Raw genomic sequence first — 17,394 nt, forward strand, 5'->3', positions numbered from 1 at the left:
TTGCCCTATTGCCCCCATCCCCGCCCTGTTTCTTCTCTCTCTTCCTCGCCTGCTTAACCCAGTTTTCTCCTCTCCCCTGCATGCCTATGATTCTATGTCTGAGTCTTTGGGACACCCCGACCACGAGCTGGCATTAGGTCTGTGGAGCATGCTCACAGCCATCTGGAGAAGTTGGGCCACCCTGACTGACATATGCTAAAATCCAGGCAGCAGAAAGAGTCTGGGCAGGGAAAGCAGTTTGTTAATTTAATTGAGTCACAAACAAGCAGCAAGCCAGCAGAGTCTGGAGGGAGTCAGTCAGGTGCTATTCAAATCAGGCTGACTTGAGCAGAGGCCTTCTTTAGGCGGCTCTGGAAGGGGTGGGTATACAGCCACCAGGGCCTCCAGGCTGTGTGGGCTGCAACAGAGAGATGCTTCGCTGGTTTTTGCCTGTCCCATGGATGATGTCCCTTTCCTTCCAAATTCCTTTTCTGGGCTGGTGTGCATCCAGCTTCCCTAGAGCCCAGTCCTGGATGGACCAGCACCAACTGGCCTTGGCTCCTTCCTGTTAAGGGACAACTCAAAGACATAATTTACTGTAATTGAAAGGCTGAATCCCCAACAATGATGTTTGTTCCACACTGAGGTGTCTCAGTTTCAAGGAAGGTGGTTGGTTGCCTTGCCAATCATGGTGACAAGAAGTTTGTAGTTTGAAGCTTCCCAAGGATCAAGCTGAGATTGCCCTTGGGCTAAGTCACAGAACTCTTTCCAAGGCTGCCCCATACCTCCTGTTCCTGTGTGCACTCTCCCATCAATTAAGCATGCTGAATCCTTGACTCCCGTTCTGCTTCTAGGCTCGGTCTAAAACCCACTCCAATCCTATCTGCAAATGTGGGCAAACACGTGGGAAGGAAATTCTCCAGCACATCTAAAGATTCTAGATCTAAAGACCATCCACCGCAGAGGGCTAGCAGCCATCAGCCTAGGAATTTGCTGGTTTCTGAGGGACCCCTGAAGTTCACTGTGAGGTCCCTTTGCTCTAGCTAGTTGCCAAAGGCTGTTTGAACCTTTTTTTTTTTTTAATTATTTATTTATTATATATACACTTTCCAGGATACAGTGCCAGATCTCATTACAGATGGTTGTGAGCCACCATGTGGTTGCTGGGAATTGAACTCAGGACCTCTGGAAGAGCAGCTAGTGCTCTTAACCTCTGAGCCATCTCTCCAGCCCTGTTTGAACCTTTCTTGCACACAAAGTCTTAGAGCTGAGGTGGAAAAGATCTTGCCATTCTCTATTGAATGTTGAGTATGTACCATGCATTCGACTCAAAGCTGTCCTGAGCTCTGAGGGAAGAGAATGAGGTAGATACAGGTCCTGGCCTTCTATGTAGCTCTCCCGATAGACATTTCATACAAACCTTACAAGGCCGTCCAGGAATAGTAAGTTCTGGAGTTTGTTGAGGTGTGAGAGCCCAGGGATGGGCTTCCTAAGTAGATTTCCAATGGTGGGGCGGGCTACAGTGAGCTGTGATGAACCCAGGGGTATGCAGAGTAAAAAGAAGATAGCAAGACGATCAGGATGCTAGTCCAGGCAGAGAGGCTCATTGGTCTTACTAATCACATAGGGGAAGTGTCCTGGAGGGAATGCTTGCACCAGGAAGGGGAGGCTTCAGCCTGGGGACCTTGGCTCAGGGCTGGGATGTTGGTGTTGCATTCTGGGTGCATAAGGAGAGTAGCTTCCTGCACATTGGTCCTTTGTGTTGACTTCACCTCTGAAGGCTGAAGCATCCCATCTTTCCTGAAGGCCACAGGTTACTAGTGAGGAGGCCGAGTCTGTCTCAGAGAATGTGAGGCTTTGTCTCTTCCAACCAGGCCCTTCTCCTTCTTCTTCCTTGGCCATCATTACCGAAAAGATGGTGACAATGAGGATTTCAAGATCCACAGTCTTGTTAGATATTCGCTATGAAATAGGTGCTGAATTAGAATTACTTGGGAGGGCATATATAGACAGGGATGGATTTTTCAAGGAAGTGGCTTAGGTCATCATGGAGGCTGGCAAGCCCAAACTCAGTGAGAAGTTCGCTGATGCTTAACCAACTCTAGAATTAGGAAGAACTGATGTTACAGGTGACTTTCAAAGGCTGTTTGAGGGAGAGCCCTCTGTTGCTGGATTCTTTTGTTCTGTCCAGCTTTGACTGAATGGGTGAGGTCCACTTACATGAAATAGGGCAAAATGCTCTACTCAGACGGACCTGACTGAAATCCCAAAGCCTCTTCATAGAGGCGCTCAATGTTTGACAAACACCTAGGCTCCATGGTCCAGCCAAACAGACATACGAAATTAATGATTGCACTGGCTACACCGATGTCACTTGCTTCCTGGATTTACCTCATATTGCTTCACCAGGGTGTTTTCAAACCTCATTTTAGGCAAAGCGTTAAGAGCCCTTGCCTAGGGTTCCACTGGTGGTCACCGGGAGTGGAGGCAAGAGCGAATCAAAGACCATGGGGCCCCAGATACTAGTTAGCACACTGTTTTTTTTTTTTTTCTTTTTTGCATGAGAGCCCATTCCAGGATGATTAAAAATGATTCCGGGCTGCCAGTTTTCATCCCCAATGAGAATGACTTGCTTCAGTCTCACGGGGAAACGTGTTCGCAAGTAGAAATCACTCAGCTCATCGATGGAAACAACTTCATCTTTTAGTCACAGGAATCAGCTTACTCGGGAATAAATGGTTTTTTGTATATTTTACCCTGTGAGAGAAAGGGAAGCAGGCTGTGTTTCATGGTCCCCAACTCTGGCACTTCCCAGAAGGTGTCAGGTGACAAGCAAGATGATCCCCGCCCCCTGTAGAGGCTGCAACAGATGCTTACGCAAAAGGCAGCATTTGCATGACCCAAGGCCCCCATGCTGACAGCTCTGGCTCTTTACCCTAATTTCTTTTCAAGACTCCACACATGTCTTTTTCTAGAGCAGGGGTTCTCAATCTTCCTAACGCTGAGACCCTTTACTAACATACAGTTCCTCATGTTGTGGTAACCCCCCTCCCCGCCCCGTGATAAAATTATTTCATGGCTACTTCATAACTATAATTTTGCTACTGTGATGAATCTAATATAAATATCTGATAGTCAAGATATCAAATATGTGACCTCAAGGGGTCGCGGCCCACAGGTTGAGAACCGATGCCCTAGAGGAAGAGATTGAGTGGTCCAGCACCTAGCTTATCAACCTAGACGATGCGTCTGGAGGCTTGGAACCAGGAGACAAAGACAGTGAAAAGCAGGGAAGACGAGGAGAGGAAGAGGCAGGGTGGTGGGGAAAGGAGCGAGAGGAGAGAGAACAAAGCACAAGAGATGCTTTCTGAAGAAAAGAGGCAAGGGACAAGGGGGCGGTTGAGGATGTGTGAAAATGGGCAACCTAACAGGGCCACCTGTGGTGAACAAAAGGAGGAGGGTGGGCAGGCTAAGGGATGCTTGTGAGGTTGGAGATGTGAGGTTGATGGAAGGGAGTATGGTCCTGCAGACGTCTCCAAGGCAACGGAGAACTATCCTGGTATTAATCTCTCTCTCTCTCTTGCAGGAGGCGAGAGCTCAGGTTTTTAGACAGCATCCAAAAAAAAAAAAATTGAAATTCAATTGAAAATAATGATGTTACAATGGCTCATTGAGGTTTTTACTTTGTTTGGAGACAAGGTCTTTATGTGTAGCCCAGGTTGACCTTGGACTTGAGACAAACCTCTTGCCCCAGTCTCCTGAGTGCTGGAATGGCAGGTACGCATCATCACACCCCTGTCTTGTGTTCCGAGATGTGTTCTGTGTTGTCCGGGCTGCTCTTGAACTCCTGGTCTTGAATGAACACATTATCCTTGTTAGCTTGAAATACGGGTATGCCCCACCCCCAGCTTTATAGCAATACCAGTGCCATTTGTGTGTGTGTCAAGAGGCCACAAGGAGTGACTGGTGATTCCCATCCAGAGGTGTCTAGGTTAGCCCTATGACGCTGGATCAATGAGCACGGAGGGGCTAGCCTAACTCATTTCTAACAATCCATCACACCATGAAATGGAACATGGCTGTATTTATTTATGGGCTCTTTCATTGGGTGGTATTGATAGAGAGAGGTACTGTTTATCATTTCTCACCAGATGTAGGAGGAAGAGATGTGCCGATAAACGCTGGGTTCCAGCCGCGGAGCTAGCTCTTTCCTTCAACTCATCCTGAGTGTAGCTTTGCCACTGCCACGTTAATCACTGTTTTACACTGTCATTTCCTCTCTCTGGGGAGACCAGAAACTTTAAAGGCAGGGACTAGGTCATTGGAGGGAAGGAGGGAGGGAGGGAAGGAGGGAGGAAAAAGAGAAGGTTCTAGGAGTTGGATTGTGGGTACATCTGTGGCACTGCCGTGACTGGGATCTCAGATTATTTCTCTGATAGAGCTCAGCTTTGTTTCTCACCTGTACAACGGGATTTTAACAGCTGCCAGGTAGGGATGCTATGAGCAGTACGAAGACGTGAGGCCCCATGTCTGTCTCCACAAACTCTAAACAAATGGATGTCCACAGAGCATGCATCCCCGAGCCAGGCCTGGAAAAGATACTCAGCAGTTCTTCCTGGAGCTGAATTCCCTCACGTCCAACCACAAACTGAGCAAGTTTTTCTCTGCCTAGCTATTGGCTGTTCAGCTCTTTATTAGACAAATCAGGTGCCTTAGGCAGGCAAGGTGAAACAGCAACACAGCTTTACATAATTAAAGAAATGAAGCATAAACAAATGTAACACACCTTTACACAGTTAAAGTAACTTTCACAGCATAAACAAATGTAACACATCTTTGCCTAGTTAAAATATATTTCCACAACACTCTGGTTCCTGAGAGGGCTTCACCCCTGCATTGACCAGGCCCTGGCTTATGGCTCCATTTGCAAGGGCAGACCTTTGGTTTCGTCTTCTCCTTCTTCTGTGACTTTGGAATGCTGAGATCTGAGGAGACGTGAAACCCATTTGTCAGATTCCCCGGGTCTGAGAGGAACTCAACAGGCACCTGTCTTGTTAGGCCCTGATACCAGCAGCTTCCCACTTCAGTCCCCTGTTCCTGCATAGAAGTCACATATTCCCTAGAGGTGGTCTGCTGGGATCAATCCACCGTTCAAGAAGAGAGTTCACAGTTCATACACACTTGGAGAGCTCCAGGTGGTCTTCTCCATCCTGCTTGTGTTCTCTCTCTCTCTCTCTCTCTCTCTCTCTCTGTGTGTGTGTGTGTGTGTGTGTGTGTGAGAGAGAGAGAGAGAGAGAGAGAGAGAGAGAGAGAGAGAGAGCGCGCTCTGGATCAGCCTTATTATGTAGTCAGGACTCTTTTCTCCCCAGCATGAGGTGTCTTGGGGGAATCTCTTAGCTGTCTTCAACCTCACAACACTCAGGTCCTGCTTCTATCCAGACCCTAACCCCAAGGCTCTGATTTGAGTATGGGCAAATCTTAGGCTGAACTAAGTGTTTTCTGTCCCTTAAAGGTGTGTGAGTCTCCTCCTCCATGCAGCCATCCTGAATTCCAACTTTGGTTCACCAGAGTTACTTCTGACTTTCAGTTGCCCTCGAAGGTGCCCTGGGCTGTGGTTATATCTACTGTGCTGTTTGCTTGTCTTCTACATGAAGGGCTTTGATTTTGATGCTTGGAATCAAATCCAGGGCTTTGCACTCTACCACTGAGACACATCTCTAGAACCTGATGAGCGGCTCTCGTCTCCTGATTTAGTGATCGACTCTGTAGTTCTTTTCTTCCTTCTCGTCTGTCTAACATGACCACTAGTCTAGTCCCAGCCATATTTGGGACCCTACGCCACTGTAAGAACCTTTTAAGTGACTCTGTGTAGCCCTGCCTCTCACTTAGTTTTCATCACCATGACAATGCCTAACAGAAAAGATGTCAGGGAGGCAGGCTTTATTTATATTACCCATGGACTTCAGTGTATGATCATTTGAACCCATTGCTTTTAGGTCTCGTGGCAAGGCAGAGTTATCATGGTAGAAATACATGTCAGAGGAAAGCTGTTCGCCTCATACTGGCCAGAAAGAGGAGTGAGACAGGAAAGAACTATCATTCAAAGGCATACCTTCCGGGATATACCTCTAATGATCTGCTTCCTCTAACCAGGCCACACCTCTTAATTTCTATCACCTCCCAACAGCTCCATTGAATTGGGAACCTGTCAAGGGATCCGATGAGGAAGAAAGTGCCCTCTCTGTTCAAACATTTCTCCACGTTTAGCTCTGGATCCACCAGCTGAGGACTGAGCTTTCAGCCCATACACCTTTTGGGAAGCGTTCATATCCAAACTGTGGCAGCTGGCACAGCTGTCTTCCCAGCCCGAGGGCTCCCCTTGAAAAGCAAAACTATGGCACCAACAGGAAGGCTCGGAAGGTAAAGGTGCCGACTGTGCAATCCTGACAAGCTGGGTTGGAGCTTGAGGAGCCATGTGAAGATGAAGAAGAGAGGCAGCTCCTGGAAGTTGTTCTCTTATCTCCTTGCAAATGCAATAGCACAAGTTCTCTCTCTCTCTCTCTCTCTCTCTCTCTCTCTCTCTCTCTCTCTCACACACACACACACACACACACACTGTGTCTGTCTGTCTGTCTGTCTCTCTCTCTCTCACACACACACACACACACACACACACACACTGTGTCTGTCTGTCTGTCTGTCTGTCTGTCTCTCATACATTAATAAAGAAAAAGAAAAGAGCAACGCTCTAATCTCAAGTCTCATCCCTGGTCCTCCGCAAAGCCTGCCATGGCTTTCCCTTGCCGTGAGTGCGGCTTCCCAGCACACTATGATAGGTAACCCAGCATGCAGAACAGCAGCAATGTGTATATGCCAGTCTTCCTAGCTGGAGTAAAAGTCCTCTGAGAGCAGGGAGTGTATCTGGCTGGTTCCCAATGCATATGTGGAACCTAGCATGCTGCTTGAAAACTCGACCCGTCTCTGAAAGACTGAATGAATAGGCACCTCTGGACAGCCTTTAGGCTGCTGTTAGCATGGTTTCATTTAGTCTCTGTCCTTTGTGGGTTTGTCTGATAGCAGAGGACTGGCAGGAAGACTCATGTGCCCATAACTTATTAAGGTGGGGCCTCCAGGGGAACCAGTAAGTAAGTTGGCTTGGAATCAAAGATACATTTGATCTTTGCCCAGTTTCCTGGCACAGAGATTTCTAAAACCCTTGGAATTTCCTGAGTGATACAAATGTACTTTGTTATTCATAGTGAGCCTCTCCCAATATTACCTGAGTTTATGCTGATGAAGGGAACTCTTGGCAGAGCCCCTAGAGACCTTTAGGATAGAGCTAGTCGTGGGGGGGGGGGGTGCATGATAGAGAGGTTGTGCTAAAGGTATGAAGATAATTTTCTTTTGTAGAATAAAGTTTAGCAGCTTGTCACAAAATGACATCTGCCCCCCCCCCCCCTTCTTCTGTGTTGGTGTTCCTGTCTTCTTGAGCTGTGGAGAGGAGGATCAATCCCTAGAATATGCCCTTCCTGCCTCGGGGATCCCGGATGGAGGGGTGCTGTGACCGTGCTGGGCTGAACTTCCCTGTGGCCTGTGGTTTCTCCTCTGTGCCTGGCTAAAGGACAGCATGGAGCCTTCGAGAATCAGTCTGGGTGGGGTGGTGGCTGTGCTGGCTAGTTTTACGTCAGCTTGACACAGCTAGAGTCATCAGAGAGGAGCGAACTGCAATTGAGAAAATGCCTCTATAAAACTGGGTTCCAGGCAAGCCTGTAGGGCCCTTTTAAAATTAACGATTGTTGCGGGGAGTACTCACATTGCGGGTGGTGCCATCTCTGGGCTGGTGGTCCTGGGTTCTGTAAGAAAGCAGGCTGAGCAAGCCAGTAAGCAGTACCCCTTCACGGCATCTGCATCAGCTCCTGCCTCTAGGTTCCTGCCCTGTGTGAGTTCCTGTTCTGACTTCCTTCAGTGATGAACAGTGCTGTGGAAATGTAAGCCAAATAAACCCTTTCCTCCCCAAGCTGCTTTGGTCACAGTATTCTATCATAGCGATAACAGCCCTAACTAATGCCCTGTTTGGGGTAAGAGGGTTGGGTGGTTTTATGGGGAACTCTCTAGGCTATCAATAGCTCCCAAGTCAGCCATTCATAGTCACAAGGCTCAGTTCCAGTTGCTGACTGATGTCAGTTTTCTGCTGTGACATAGCATTGAAACCAGGCTCCGTCCCTACTCCCTGCCACCTCGTTTTAATATTAATTGCAGCCAAAGCAAATTAGAGGAACAAATCTGCTGCTTCTGGAACATGCTGTGCACGGCAGCGCCAAGTAGGGTTTTGATTTTTTACGCACGTTCTTTATGTGATTGCTCTCTTCTGTTAGTGCCGAGGAGTAAAGACAACTGCCTTCCAAATGGGAGGTGAGGGTCCCTCCCTGACAGCCAGGAGATAACTGCTGGAAGAGGCCTGATCCCCTATTGCAGCAGCATTTATGCCTCCAGGAAGGCTGAGGAAAGGAAGCCAGGGCATACCTGGATGGACGAAGGGCTAGGCTTACTTTGAAGTTCTAACTTTCTTTTTAACACAGGGAAAACGCATGTTCCAAAGTCCCCTCTATTCTGTGGCATGTCACAGAATAACTAAGACTACAGTTGTCTACTGGATGGCTGCCCCAGGCGAGTGCCTGACATCAGAAGAGATCCTCTGTACCCACCCCCTTGGATTGGGCACAAAGAACGTGCCTGGGAACCTAAGCTGCCAAGATTTGCTTGGGCGGCCTTGAATGAAAAAGTGTGCCCTTGCTTGGGGCCAGGCTAGGCTGGACTGGTTATTCAGTGCCAAGAGAGCATTAAAGCATGTTGATGCTTCCGTGTCATTTAAATGATAGCAGATGTGTATGTAGAGTGGGCTGCACAGCACACAGTCTTTTGGGATAGAAGGCTTTAGTAGTTGTGGGTGTCTCTTTCACAGAAGGGTGAAGAAAAGATGGGAGAAACATTAACAATTTGTGGGAGTCCCTTTCCTGTCTGGAAGGTTGGAGTAAATCTTTTTGTTCCCCTTAAACCAGGCCTTATCTAAAGAGAATAGTCGACATCCTGTGCACTTATCTTACATAGGGCCAGAGATGTCTTTTGCTGTGCACACTTAGAGAATGTCAGCATCTCCTGCAACATCCTTGCTGGATCCGGGGAGCTGAGCCGACCCAGAGTTCCTGAAGTTTCACATCTCTGCTGGTGCTGGCTGTACTGGAACACAGTTAGAGGATCATTTCCATAGGTGAGCAGAGTGTGCAGGCACTAGGCCTACAGCTGCTTGGAGGCTCCAAAGGCTACAAGGTGACAGGGAGCCGAGGAGGTGTCTAAAGCTCAAGCAACAATGACCTATTAAATGTCTAATCACTGGCTCTTGGGCGGGCAGAGTTGATTGAGGCCTGCCTTGTCCAATTTGTTGTTTTTAGTGTATTATAAGCAGGTATGTATGTATGTTCTTTTTTAAGTCCATCCAGGGGCAGGACTATTTATTACATGTGCCCTGGTTCTTTTTTCTTAAGTGCGTATTTTATGTGTATTTTTCCCTTGGTTAAGAAAGCTAAATTTTAATAGGTGCAAAAAAAAAAAAAAAAAAGAAACATATATTATCCCACCATGCAGAACTAAATGCTGTTCATATTTTTGCTTTATATCCGAGGTTTCTTAAAAACATTAATAAGCCATACTCTAACATTTGTATAGGTTTCATGGTGTGGCCCACACAGAAATTCTGGAACCCAATTCTTGCAGATAATATAGTATTGTGAGCCATCTCTCTCGCCATTAAAATTCATATCATTATTAAATGCATCGTTTATCTATCGCGTCCCCTGTTCTGTTTGTAGCCGATGCTTTTCAATCGCAAAGACGGTCTTCTGTACTTCACTCTAGCTCTGTGCTTCTGCCTGTGACGGTTTCTTCTCCATATTCAGTTTTCTAGCAAAAAAACCAACCAACCAAACAAACAAACAAGAACAAAAACAAACAAACCGAAAACCACAGGCTCAAATGGAAGGGTGCTTGTTTTGGAACTTTTTGGTCATTTAGCTCACACTCCCAGGTAGCCATTACTGAGGGAAGTCAGGATCAGAATTTAAGCGGGAACTCCCAGCAGCCCCCACAGAGGAACGCTGCTTGCTGCCCTCTTCTCTGCCGTAGTCCTGGTTTTGAACTAACTCCGCTATCAAGTTGTTTTCCGAAGAGTGAAGCTGCTGGGCCTCTCACTGGCAGCGGTTACCAGCTCCTACTTCAGCACTCCCTTGTCGTCACCGAGGCCAACAAATCTTAAAAACGTGCACACATTAGTTATAGTTAGTTTATTTGATTTTTGTTTTTACGTTACAATGAAAGTCAAGCAAGAAATGGGCTGGTGACAGTCATGGGAATGTCAGCCTATGACAGTGACCTAAAACTTCCAAGTTCCACTCAGCCTATGACAGTGACCTAAAACTTCCAAGTTCCACTCAGCCTATGACAGAGACCTAAAACTTCCAAGTTCCACTCAGTACGGCAATACCTGGCTTCAGAGGAGACAATAAGACTTGTATCCCATCCACTCAACGATGCCTCCTAGAATGTACTTGTTTTGATGGAAGCAGCTTGTGAGCGGGAGATTCAGGTACCAGCCTGGCATGAGGAGGCCAGAGACCCAAGGGAGGCTGGGCCGAAGAGTGACATTTGGTGATCTTAATTCCCCGGAGGAACAAAGAGTGGACAGTAGTGGGAAGCGGGGAAGTGGAGCAGAATGAGAGAGGCTATTAACAATTAAGACCAGACAAGAGCTATGAATCAGAAATGACCCAATAACCAGCCCTGGATTAAGTGCATCTGGTCCTCCTGGGGATGTCACAGCTGCTTCCTTTACATCCCGAAGCTTTTCTGAGGGCTGCCCTCCGAGCTGTCTGGAAGGGCTGGCTAAATGGATGGCCCAGCGAAACCGCTGCTGTCTAATGTTTTATGTATGGGTGCGTAGTTAGATTGCCATCCGTATCGAGTCAGGACTTGAAGGGGTGGCTGCCTCCTAGACTTATATAGATTCTTCAAGTCAAAGGGGAACTGGACGGCACTTTCACCGCCCGGCATTGTTCAGATATAGAAGTCGAGTCCCACAAAGATACCATGATCTCACCTAAATTTATACATTCTGCTGCTGGTCACACTTGGACCAGAAACCAGGCCACCGACCTTTAGCCCAGGACTATTCCTGGTGCTTGTTACCATTTATTGACTCCAGAAGCATCTTAGTCACTGTGCATTGCTGTGAAGAGCCACCATAACCAAGGCAACTCTTAGAAGAGCAAACATTTGCCTGGAGGCTTGCTTGCGCTTTCAGAGGTTTAGTCCATTATCATCATCACTGCGGAGAGCACGGCATGCAGGCAGACATGGCGTTGACGAAGCTGAGAGTTCTGCATCCTGCAGGCAGCAGGAAGAAAAGACACTGGGCCTGGTGTGGGTTTTTGAAACCTCAAAGCCCACCCCCAGTGACACATTTCCTCCAACAAGGCCAGGTTTTCTAATCCTTCCACTCTCTGGTGACTAAGTATTACCACAAGTGTTTTCTGAACTTCACCAACAGTGACAGGAAGAAATAATATGGATAACACGGAGTGAAAAGTAGGGCAAACAATGTCATTAGCTGTCTGTCACTCCTAGGCGGGGAGCCACATGGACAGGCACAAGTTACTCAGTGTGTGTAACCTGGATACATTGCCCTCTCTGAATCACGGGCTCATTATAGCCAGCTGGGTGGTGGCAGCACAAGCCTTCATTGCCAGCACTTGGGAGTCAGAGTCTGGTGGAGCTGAGTTTGATGTCAGCTTAGTCTACAGAGTGAGTTCCAGGACAGCTAGGGATACAAACAGAAATCCTAAAATAAACACATAAACAAACAAACAAAATTATATAGTGCCCACCTCTCAGGTTGGAGAAGTCCCACAGACAGCTTGATACTCAATAGGTATGAGTTTTTTTATTCCTCCTTTCTCTTCCACTTTCTTTTCCTTCTTTTCCCTTTCAAACTTGTTCCTCTCCCTCCTTTCTTTCTCCTCCCCTGCAGCCCCTTCTTGCTGCTCTCCTCTCTTCCTCCTTCTCCTTCATCTTCTTTCTCCTCTTCCCTCTTGCTCCCCGGTCTCCCTCCTCCTTTTTTTCCTCTTCTTCTCCCCTTTCTTCTAGAATACAGTTGCTTCTTGTTTTAAGTTGTGGTAGAGAACTTGAGGATGCTTTTCATCCATGCAAACATCTAAAGCAGTAGAGGGACCAGTCACCCTTGGAGGAAGCATGCAGCAAGGCAAGATGTTTTGAGGCTTGATTCTTGGGGCTAGGTGCTTGCTGGGGAGGATAAGGACAGTTTGTCTAGGCGGAAGGCAAAGTGTCCAGGCAGTAAGAAAGGAAACCTGTCCAAGGTCCTTCCATTATCAAGTGACTGGTGCACGGTTTAAAGTCGATGCTAGATAAATGTCCCCAGATACATGTGCCATGTTTGTGCAGAGGGACACTGGCTGTGTGGGATAGGTATATGGGGAGGGAGAGACTATGTCAGAGCTCTAGGCTGAGGCAAGGCAATGGGCACTGAGAAGCACTGATGGTGTCCCACGGGTGCCCACTTGGGAGGCCAGATACAGATCTGACTGACATGTATGTATACAGCCCAACATCGTCTCGTAGTCCAGGCCCCGGGCACTCTTGCTGCCCAGTTTCCAGTCTCTTAGATGACACCACAGTTTATCACCTGACTTGTCCTCTGCATTCAGACCACCCTTCTCCCTCTGGTCCCTGCTCTGTGACCTGGTCTGGGCCTAGCAGCCTGCGGTCTGGCCAAGAGCATGGGAACGGGAGCGGCATTCATTCCAGTGGGCATGAGATCACCATCCACTGCCCACGAGGTCAGCCTGCATCATCCGATGGCCTTGCTGGCAGATCATAAAAGCTGGAAATGCCTGATGAGGTCATCGTGTCCAGGCCCTGGGGCCGGACCCTGCTGGCTCCCTGGGTAGCTGACACACTCTACTGCTTCTCCTTGGGGCAACAGAACAAACAGGTCCAGGCAGAAGATGCTGTTCCTGGCGTAACCTTTCTCTGTCTTCCCTGTGGGCCCTAACTTGGCCCTGGGAGGAGATGACAGAGCCTCTGCCTTCCTGTTGGGAAGCCCCAGGTCTTGAGGCTCTGCCAATAGCCCTGAACCTTTGCCCGGCTGGGGTTCTTCCAGGAGGGTCTAATCAGTTGTTCCATTGATACAGAGCATGTGGAAGGCAGGAAGGGGGAACAGAAAATGAAAGAATACTGACTGATGTGGGAAGCCTCCTGTGCTGGTAGCTCAGGACGATCCCTTCTCGGAATGGTGCTGACTGCCCAGCAAAGTTACCACTTCCTCCCTGGCCTAATGTCCTCCTCTGGACGGTTTGTCTGTCAGGATTGCAGGGCCCCTGGTGCAAAGGCAAAGGGCAAAGTTATGAGAACACCAGTTCCAGGGCAGCTGCCTGGCACCGTCCACAGATGCTACTAGCAGCTCCTCAGCAAGGTTGGCCGTTGGAAAGCCTGTGCCACCTAGCAACCTCTGCTACTCGAAGGTCACCAGGAAATGACACAGAAGTGTTGGTGGAGCTTGTTCATTCATTTCCCAGCTGCCCAGACTCCAGAAATAACCACACAGAAATCTGTATTAATTGCAATACTGCTTGGCCAATAGCTTAAGCGTATTTCCGTTAGCATCCTGACTGAAAATGTTGACCATGGCGGGTGGGGCAGGACTGGTGAAGGGGAAATCTGACCGAGGATTAACAACTGAGTAGAAGGCATTTAAACCCTTCCAAAAGATGGCTAGCATACTGTGTGTGTGTGTGTGTGTGTGTGTGTGTGTGTGTGTCTGGGCAGGGGGTGGTGTCTACAAGGTCACTCTTAAGTGTCTGTTTCTGTGGAAAAGGGAGCCTCCAAACCAGTCCTTCCTGGAGCTCAACTTGGAAGGTGGAAGAAGTCTTGATTGGACCTTAGAACAGAGAAGAGCTACAGCGGCCAGCTGAGGAAGGAGAGTCTAGATTCAGAGTTCTGTTATCTGTTTCCTCCAGCATTCTCCGCTACTGTTGGGGCCCTGATGGACTGTCCGGCTTGGTCTTAGCCAGGCCCAGGGTGCAGAAGAAAGATCCTGGGCCAGTTCTGGATCAGAACAAGGGACAGCAGTGGCAGCACCATAGCCTGTCCTCACCAGGGTCCCCTGTCCTTGCCAAGGTTGGCGGCTCTCAATTTGTTTTATAGGCGTTGGTTGCAAATTCTCCTTTGGCCCTAGGGTGGTGCTGCAGAGCAAGGTGGCCTTTACCCGTGGAACCAGGAAACACAGAAGCACCAAACTTGGTGAGGCTGCTGGTAGCGGCCGGAGGCTCCGAATGGTAAAGGGAAGCTCAGTGGCTGACTGTATGCCGCAGCTCCAGCCCCATGATAGTGCCCTTTGATCTCGCTTTCCTACTTGGCGCGAGTCGCATCTCCGCTATTCAGCACTGGGACTGGATGGTGCTCTGGCTGGTCGCCTTTCCCAAAGGATCGGGCTTCTCCTACCTTCTCTTCTGCCACCTGCAGTAATCTCCAGTAGCGAGTCCAGAGCTCAGCCCCTTTCTTCGCAGACGTGGGACCTTTGAGGGTCCCGGCCCCGCCCCGCCCCCCCGCGCCGACCGGCTTTGTTTCTCGAAGACGCAATGCGCAAGGTGGCCACGCGGGGGCGCTGGGGCCCGGGTTGTCCGCCTCTACCTCCACCAGCTTATTTTCCTCCCCGAGTTTCCCTAGAGTCCACACTGGAACTTCCCTGGCACAGTTTCCTTCTAGTCATAGTGACCCACGCGCGGATCTTGCTCTCCTTGGTGAGATTTCCTGCCACCTCCCGGTCAGGAAAGAACTGTCTTTGTTCTTTCTATAAGCAATACCTACTTTACTCTTATTGGCTATCTGGAAATGGATACATAGTAGGCACTCGAAGACTATCTTTTAAAGAGCTTACTAAGCACACATTCTCTTTCCTTTTAAAACTTTTTTCCCCCAGCCTTTTCAGGTTCATACAAGAAGGAGTGGAAAGCACTGAGTGACCGTATCCTCCCAGTCCCCATGCACCAGTAACCAGGCAACTACAACATCCATACTGATGCATGGCTACCCGGTTCTTAAGGCTTACATGTGGGTGTTGTGGATTTCATGGAACTCGACAAGCGTGTGGTGCCGGTGCTAACCGCTGCGGTATCACAGGGCATTCTGCTGCCTCACACACGTTCTCCTCTCACAGCCCTAACTCCTGGGACGTTCATACCCTCTCTAGGTTTGCAGAGTCACGCCTAATTTCCATACCCAACAAGGTATTAGAAGAACCTGAGATCCAGAAACAATGACCAAGACCCAGGCAGGGCTCTAATCCTGTGGCCACCCAGGCTCTCTGCTTGCACACCGGTCTGGGATACCTCCTGGGTAGCAAAGCCAGTGATGATTTGACAGCTCACCAAGGATGTCCAGACTCCCCAGCACCAAATTGTCCTGTCCATCAAACACGGAGACTTCCCAGAGAACTCCTCTGAGAGGTCCCTCCTGTCCATCTTCTCCTCACCATGTGGGTATCCTCACCCTGAGCTCCATTCCCACTTCAGAGCCCCTGCTGGAACCTGGCAACTACTGATAGAGAGGCCTTGCAAAGGCTTGGCAAGTGAGTTCCCACGCTTCAGGCTTAGTCCCGGGTATCCAGCACATGATATAAAAGGATGACCAGAGTTCCAGGTGGGCATGCCCATCAACTAGATACAACCAGTTAAAACACAGGATGCTCAATTTTGAGTTCTGATAAACATGAAAACGTCCAAACCCAGTCATATGCCAAAAGCATGATACCCCTTCCCTTGATTTGTTTACCCGAAGTTCAGCTTTAACTGGGCATCCTATATGTTATCTGGCAACCCTGCCCAGTAGTTTCTTGACTCATGAGGAGAGACATAGCGAGAAGATATATAACCCAGGATGGGGACTTGGCCCCTGAACTAAGGCATCCCCTGTGGCAGCTTTAATATTCTGAAACTGCAGTAGGGTTCTGAATTCTAGAGGTGCTAGGGACAGGGTCCTGCCTCAGAGGGTGCCCAGTATAGCTTGACAGTGAATCCACTATCAAAGCCTCTGAAATGCTTTCGTGTTGGGTGTAGGGTGGGGAAGAAGCAGCCGGTGGAAGTGGGAGGGGCAGGTATGTGAGCTTGCAGCAGTGTCTTTCCAAGAAAGCTGGAGAAGGCTGCGGAGAAAGGAGATCCCAGGGTGAGAGAATGTGCTGGAACAAATGGAAGCAAGTCTTTGATGTGGCAGGCATGTGAGGCCTGCCTTTGTGGCTGAAATGGTCCTGTTAGCATCCTAAGTGAGACGGCAAAGGAGCCAGGCAGGCTTTGATAGTGATCAGGCCTCTGTACTGACCTGACCTTGGGGTGTACGGCCTCAGCTGTAGCCACTGAGAGCGGCACCTGTGCACATTCACCCTTCCCTCTTTCTGTCTCTGCCTGTCTCTCACTTCTCTCCTGCCACTGCTGTCCCCAGAGGCTGGTCTCCGCTCTTCTCTCCCCCCTCTTCCCAATTACTTTCTTCTGATAAGAAACCCCTCCACCTGAGATGTCTCATGGTATCTTTCTCTCACGTGCTGCCTTTTTTTTTTTTTTAAATTACAACAGAGAGGGCCAGGGCAGGTGGTCTGAGCAACAGAAGGTGGTCTCCACGCTGGCTATCATGACTTGAATTGCCCTGACCTTGGGTCCACATGGCTATGTAGTTTCTCAGGGCAGCGGAGGAACTGTCACATGGTGGTGGTGGGGGGTGCGGGATGGAGAGTGCTGGCTTAGGGCAGAGACACTGGATACCGTGGAGGGAAATACGGATGTTGGAACATAGGTTCTGAATGCTCTTTGAGACAGACTGATGTAAACTGCTACTCAGGAGGCAAGATGATCACAAGTTCAAAGCCTGCCTGAGCTACTCCATTCATACTTTGTCTGTTGCTGTCTTTGGTTCAATATGACTTCTCTGCAACTCATTTTTGGGTTATGCATTACTTAAACAAAAAAATCTTTTTGGGAGGGGACTAGAGAGATGGCTCAGAGATTAAGAGCACTGGCTGCTCTTCCAGAAGTGCTGAGTTCCCAGCTCACAACCATCTATAATGAGATCTGCTGCCCTCTTCTGTCATGGGAGCATACATGCAGGCAGAACACTGTATATATAATAAATCTTTAAAAAAATTCCACATTGGTTTTCTTAGAGACAGACACATGTGCCAGTCTAACTGATGCCTTTAATATCCCCAGGCCATGTGCTGCTTGTACAATACTTTCATTTATTCTCCTCGGATTTGTTTCTCTATTGTTCTATGTCTTAATTCACATTTCAATCCCACTGACA

This window comes from Microtus oregoni, unplaced genomic scaffold, assembly GCF_018167655.1.
Source record: "Microtus oregoni isolate MIOR12 unplaced genomic scaffold, Mior012 000057F_ref0000458, whole genome shotgun sequence".
NCBI classification, from domain to species: domain Eukaryota; kingdom Metazoa; phylum Chordata; class Mammalia; order Rodentia; family Cricetidae; genus Microtus; species Microtus oregoni.